This window comes from Gadus chalcogrammus, chromosome 10 (genome assembly GCF_026213295.1).
Source record: "Gadus chalcogrammus isolate NIFS_2021 chromosome 10, NIFS_Gcha_1.0, whole genome shotgun sequence".
NCBI lineage: Eukaryota > Metazoa > Chordata > Actinopteri > Gadiformes > Gadidae > Gadus > Gadus chalcogrammus.
Window position 1 is genome coordinate 19729245 of NC_079421.1, and position 6982 is coordinate 19736226.

General features: G+C 43.3%; 1 long non-coding RNA gene across 1 annotated transcript; it reads left to right on the forward strand.

The window, feature by feature from the left end:
• Window positions 1-688: 688 nt before the first annotated feature.
• Window positions 689-6717, forward strand: LOC130390990 (uncharacterized). The gene is made up of 5 exons (XR_008896838.1): window positions 689-879; window positions 2063-2202; window positions 2553-2992; window positions 3451-3685; window positions 4146-6717. It is a non-coding gene; the product is annotated as an uncharacterized LOC130390990 (long non-coding RNA).
• Window positions 6718-6982: the final 265 nt, after the last annotated feature.

A 6982-nucleotide genomic window follows, 5' to 3' on the forward strand; every position in this document is an offset into this window, starting at 1 on the left:
AATAATAATAATAATACATTTAATTTAGAGGCGCCTTTCAAAACACCCAAGGTCACCATTACCGCAAAGAGCCGTGATGTTGGAGGGTAGAATGTATGTTGGAAAAACTAAACTTTGTAATTCTATTGGCCTTCAGGTCATCTTGGAGTACAACCGGACCCTGGACCCTCCCTCCGGACGTCCAACTCTGAGGTCATGGCCACTGTCGACTTCACCCCTGCCTCGGCCCCGCCCTGGCGGGTGGTGGTGTCTGGCTCCTCCCTCAGAGCAGTCATCTCCCAGCTGCTGACTCAGGTAAGTTGTCAGCAGGCTACTGTCCCACACAGTGTCTGTCTACAGTAGTGTTGTCAAAAATATAATTTTTTAAATAGATACATATCTCAATGCTCTGTGAGACGGTGTTAGCTCAAAGTTAGCCATAAATCAACAGCTAGCATGTCAAGTGGAGCGACTCCGTGACCGGTTTTCGATAGAGAAGGAGTGCTTTTTAGAAGTACTTTGACTTTTGAATACCCAAGAATTGTCAAAGACGGAGTAATCTAGACGCCCCTAGCGGCAGCTAATTTAATTTGCAGCCAGGGAGGTCTAGCCTTCTGTCGTCGTTTTTCGCTGCTGGAAACAGAAAATGGGACAGTCCAATCAGATCGTGAGGGGCGGTATCGAGCCGAATGACGACAGAGCTGCGACGGTTCCGTGTTAAAGGTAAACAATAATGGCTGCTGCTGCTGGCGAACAGCCAGCAGCAGTCTTTCGACTCGGCTTTTGCCGCGACTCTTCAAGACTTGAAGTTATCATTTTCTTTGAGAAATGAACAAAGAACTGCACTGAAGTCTTTCCTGGAAAAGAAAGATGTATTCAGAGTTTTGCCGACCGGATACGGTAAAAGTTTCGTCGTTGGTCTCCATTCTCTCAATCCACCATTCGCAACACTTCCCCATGGAAATTTCCGTCGCTCTGACTACGTCAACTTCTTCGTTGCTCTGATTGGTTGTAGCTCTGTCCTAGTGCGTGCAGGGAGAACTTGAAAGACAACCGTTTATCCCACCCACACTGCCTGCCACCGTACGAGACCAGACCCAATATCTTTCCGATATGGGTCTGGCTTGCCAGGCTAGCACCCGTATGCCAGAAGTAGATTTTGTGTTTCATAAATGTGCAAATGCACAACAATAGCTATCTTTTGCACGAAATTTGACCTGCACAAAATACAGCTCGCAAATAACAATTGAAGAAAATACTTCCCCTTATCGTTTAACAACCAAAAATTATGTCTTACCATTGTTGTTTATGTTCCCGAATTTGAGTTTGATTTGATCGCATAAAACCACAATAAAATAATCCAGTGTCTTGGTTTGCATCTAAACATGATGATTTTTACAATCAATGAATCAAAAAGGACAATTTCCTTTAATCCGAATACATGTCCTTTATCGCCATCTGGTGGTAATCTGGTGTATTTGCGAGTGTTTGGCTCTGCTTGGCGTCATTCAATTAAATTTGCCCTGAACTTTCAATCGAGGGGTCGAGTGTCAAAATTGTATATTTTATTCTCAGGATATCTAACTGTTTGTGTCTCATATTACTTCAGGGCTACCAACTGATAGTTATTTCAGGTGGAAATGTAATCTTCCCCTTATGCTGTGTTCCAGCTTTATTCACTCTAACCAAGCGGTATCCGCATTGAATATTTGCACAGCAATCTTTCTTTTCACACCAAGATGAAATATTGTAGCCATTACAGTTGTGGAGATATACTCTATTTTTTTTCTTTGGGTACGTGATTTTCTGAGGTTTTCCCCGTGGTATCGAAAATAGTATCCCATATTGTTTTTTTCAAGGTATTGTATCGAAGTTAGAGAATCCAGTATCGTGGCAACGATAGAGTCATTCACTGAGATATGGCAGGAGGTATTCAGTTAGAGCCAGGTAGCTGTGGTTCAAAGGAAGGCTCATTTTCCATCAAAGCTGAGGAGGAGCTCTGCAACAACTCCTGAAACCCCAGGTTGACTTGTGTCTACCACAGACGGTCTAAACAGGTATCTACTGGTGTTGTGCTCTCCAGGTCAGCCCTGGGTCCCACCCTCCTGTGTGGTGGTTCACCATCTTCCAGGAGGCCCACCGCCTCCTCCGGTCCTCCTTCCCCTGGGTCAGGGTGAGGTTGGACAGGCCAACTGTCTTCTGCAGCCCATAGCTCAACACAAGGTCTCTATTGTTGAATAAGATGCTTCATATTGGTGACTTGTATGTTTTTTAAGAGAAAAAAGCTGATTTGAAAACATTGTTTTGTATTCTGAATGCACAAAGTTAAATAAGACATTTTGCACTGTAGCTACTTTAGCAACATACTTAATTTCCATATTGTAATATTTGCTTGACCCTTTAATGGTGTAATTTGCATCCCGACTGTGCTAAACACAAATTCAACCCATAGAATCAATTGGCAAATTAACCAAATGCTTTCACAGAGGAACATAACAACATCAAAATGACAAATAGGTCCTGTGTGAATGCTAAGTGGCAGCATGCTTATGTCGTCTGGGTCCTTCTTCCAGCTGGCTAAATACATCATGGCCCGCCTGGAGAAACAGTTGATCCCCTGGAACGGTCTGGAGAAGGCTCTGCTCACCGCGCCACACATCTTCCAGCATTACGCCGTCTACCTGGTGGCTCGTAGCAGCTCAGGGAGCAACTCTACGGGACGTTTGGCACGTGGGTCCAACACGGAAAACTCTCTGGCAGGGCTCTCCCACCGATGAGCACCGCAGAGCAGGAGCTCAGAGGTGGGGACGCAGCCGTCAAAAGCAACACTCTGGGTGAGGACCCTGTCGCTCTGGACCCCGGTCTGGACGCCCCTCAGAAGGAGCAGCCCGACAGCCACAGGCGTTGTGATCCGTCTGTGATGGAGAACAGTAGCTGTGGACGCGTCACTGGAGATCTCCTTCCTCCAGCAGCTCAGCCAGAGAACGGAGAGACTAACTCCGTCTCCACAACCGTAGGTTTATCATGACACAACAAACCAAGGCTGCAAGTCTAGCACCACATACATGTGCATAACAGCAGCTCAAGAACACGAGATAATAAAATCAAAGTAGGATTGAACCACTGATTTAGTTTTAGACAAGCTAAGCAGTCCAGGGGTCTTCCTCTGTAGAACAGGACCCGGTTGTGATCCAGCGTAAAGTAAACTGTACATTACAACGGTTCGCTCTCTATCACATCGATGCATTGTTAACCTGCATGGTTTTCCTAATGTAATAAATGCCTGCAAGGTGAAGTTGGCAATTTGCTTAGAAAAGTAATAAAATTCATAAAACATGACTTAATGCTGTACAGTATATTGTGGTCCTGTTTTATGTAGAAAGGACGACTTGGTCAAATGCATAGAATACTTGTGTAGAAATGTGATTTTATAATTCGGATAGAAGGATTAAAGGTCACGTCATTCAACAGGAGAAACTGGGTCTGCAGCTTCGCTGGGTCCTTGAGGATAGGCTGAGAGAGGCCCCTGCCCGGTGTGTGCCTGTCCAAGGACGGGCTCATGAAGGACCCCCCGAACACCCTGCTGGCCTGCTCCCTGATCGCCACAGAGGTCCTTGATCACCTGAAGACCTCGGTGAGCCCTCCTGACTACAACAATGAGGCAGAGGAGTGTCTTCACGGGGAACAGTTGTTGGCCCCCGCTAAGGTCAGTCATCTCAGATCCTGGTGCAACAGTCCTTCACAAAGGCCCTGACGTGGTGGGCTACACACAAAGAAATGTTTAAGATAAGCCTACTGTCTTTGCCCTGGCTCATAAAATGAGCAGACCATCATTTGTTTGTGAATGTTCGATGTCTGCTTACTGGCTTTCTTGACACGTTCGGAACCGCTTTCGACCCACATTCAACGCCCTTACGTTGCCTGATTTGTGTGTCTGCTTCATTACACGATCAATTACGTTTAAACAGACAATAAACAAAGACACTATGACACTCGCTTGCGTACTGCTGGGACCCGGTAGATGTATTAACTACTCAAACATTATTACTTCTACAGCCAGTCAACCTTGAGAAATGTATGATTAGCAAATATACAAAATACTCATCAAACTTTGATTGTTTACCGTTCAGATTTTTTAATGTTTCTTATTTTTTATTATTGAACAGGACCCCCAGAATATCCTGCTGGCCTCTAATGACCCGGACCCCCAGAACCCCCCTGATGACTTCAAGGGAGCAGAGGAGTGTCTCCACGGGGAAGACATAACGTTGGCCTCCTCCCCTAAGGTCAGTCATCTTAGTAACTAGTGTAACAGCCTATCACACAGGCCACAACGCGGTGTCATTTACAGTAACAAAGGTCTCTGTCATTCCCAAGTGTAACCTACAGAGTGCTGCCTTCTGGCTGAGTCCTTTCAGTCTAACAGTACATGAAACACAAAGCAACGATTTTACGCATGGGTGATAATATGTTGCCAAAAATGTTGTTACTTAGAACCATACCAATTTATACTTTTTTTACTCAAGGGAAGCAAATGGATGATATTCATCCATCACCATCATAGCCAAAAAGCAAAGCTATATTATATTGTATATCGTACATAAATATGGTAGATAATTGTTAACTTGTAACGTTTATTTGCATCGCAAGATAAGTGCCTTCCTATTTGGATTAATATAGGCTCCTCGGGGCTTCCGCAGTTCGAGTTTGACTTCCTGTGGTGACCAGCAGATGTATGCCGTGATATGCATAGACATCTTATAGAAATATAATATAAGATGTCTATGGTGATATGTGCCATACCTATAAAGTTATTAATGGTCACTACGCCTCGAGTATTCTTCCTTTACAACCCGGCCGGCCGCCTGTATTGGGCAGAAGTTACCACAATAATATTTTTGGGTTTGAGGGAGGGTAATAGTAAGGGTTTGAGGGATTCCCAAATTTAAATAGCCAGAGCCAGAGCTGCTGCCTTCTGACTCATATTGAGGAAGCTCAACCAGGTCTTTTTCATGACAGACATAGCACAAAAACCCTTATATCAACAGTTTCACTCTGTGGTTTGTGTTGCCCCAGCAGAAGGGAATCAACCTATTAAACATATGAAGACAAAGCAAATGAACAAAAATACTTTCCTGTATTAAATCGAAAATAGGCTCCTACATTTCACAGCAGTTGTGAAATGAGAACTTACTCTAGCTATTACTCCTATTACTTAGATGCACTGTTGTAAATCATAGCTGGTCATTTTCAAGGAACACTGACTTTATTTTCTATGCTCAATACTTAAGTGAGGTTCAACAGGGGATTGCAAAGGTTCCAATTGCCCTTAGAAAAGGTTCAGTGAGTATTGTAGATTGGTACTTGAATAAACGCAATTATTCTCACATCCAACACACATGTCTTGCCTCTTTCTGCTCACAGTACCGTGTAAAACAGAGGTCTCCAACAGAATATTGGAGGATGACGATCCAGTCGTCAAATTAGACAACTATTCTGGCTTTGAGGCTAATAACCCATACTGAGGCAGCTGTAGTTAGGCATGTTTATCTCCAACCCTAACCCTAACCCTAACATATTGCAGTTGTTCTGCAGACTTGAAACCGGAGCCCTATCAATCATTTGAAAACTTTATGAATGCGACGCCATTAACGACAGTAACGGCAACATGCAGTCTGGGAAAAGTGAGGTTTGAACCCAACCAAGGTTTATTTGAGAAACAATTAGAATGACTAAGTGCAGCACAAAAAGCTATAGACGAGGGGATAGTGGAAGACGCTTGGGCTGAATGGTTTACGGAATCAGAATTTGATCGGTTGGAATCGATGGTAAGGAAGGTCGAGGCAAAATAGTTTTGTTTTTTACCTTGACTTTTTGACCAACAGGACACAAAGAGTGAGAGTGAATGGCTCTGACAAGTTCTGCTCATCAACGGGCTCCCCCCAAGGATGCGTGCTCTCCTTGGGGGGGAGACTTTATATCCTGTATATACAAATATCTGTCAGAGGAGGTGGGACAATAGGACCATAATTAAATATGCAGATGACTCACTTATTGTTATCCTGCTCAAAGTAACCGAAACTGGTCATGGCCAAGTCATCAACGACTTTGTTGAATGTTGCGAGGCGTATACCTTTCAACTTAATATAACAAAGACAAAGTACATGCTCATTGATTTTAGAAAGGAAAAATGGACACAGGAAAATACATTAATCCAAGGTCAAACTGTTCATTGTGTGAAATCATGTAAATACCTGGGGACAATTATAGATTCAAAACCAACCTTTGAAAGTAACTCCGAAGCTGTGTGTAAAAAGGGGCACCAGCACCTTTTCTGTATAAGGAAACTGAGCCGCTTCCACATAGACAAATCGATCATGACCCTTTTTTACCATGCTTTTATTGAATCCGTTTTATAATTTGCACTTAAGTTAAGTGGTTCAGCCGACTAATTGGTGAACCACAGCTCAACTTGGAGACCTTGTATGCAAGACAGCTACAGCGTATAACTGATTCAATTTTTTAAATGACCGTTCCCATCCATGCACACTGAGTTTCACCTTCTGCCCAGCTCTGGCCGCATGTTCACTGTGCCTAGGTGTAGAACAAAACAACACAAAAGTAGTTTTGTCACGCAGCCTCTACACTGAGGAATAAGTCACAGCTATATTTTGCACAGATTATTTATTATTACTTATTGCTGTTTTTATAGACTCATTGCTGTACTATTTATTCAGATTTTACCTCATATTAACAACATAAAGTTATTATGTCGTTTTTTACTGTTGTTTTAGTTCACTTCATATTTCATCTGAACCTGTAGAACTTGTGTAATTTTGCCGTTTTGTTCCACTGTCCTTAGTTGGATGACGTTTGATGTTCCGCCGGGGACGTTTTTTGATCCCGGCCCGCCACTGCCTTTAAGCCAAGAAAACATTAACACTCTGAGGGCAGATGTACCCCATTTACAAACACTAACAATCCTACTATCATTCACGTGAAT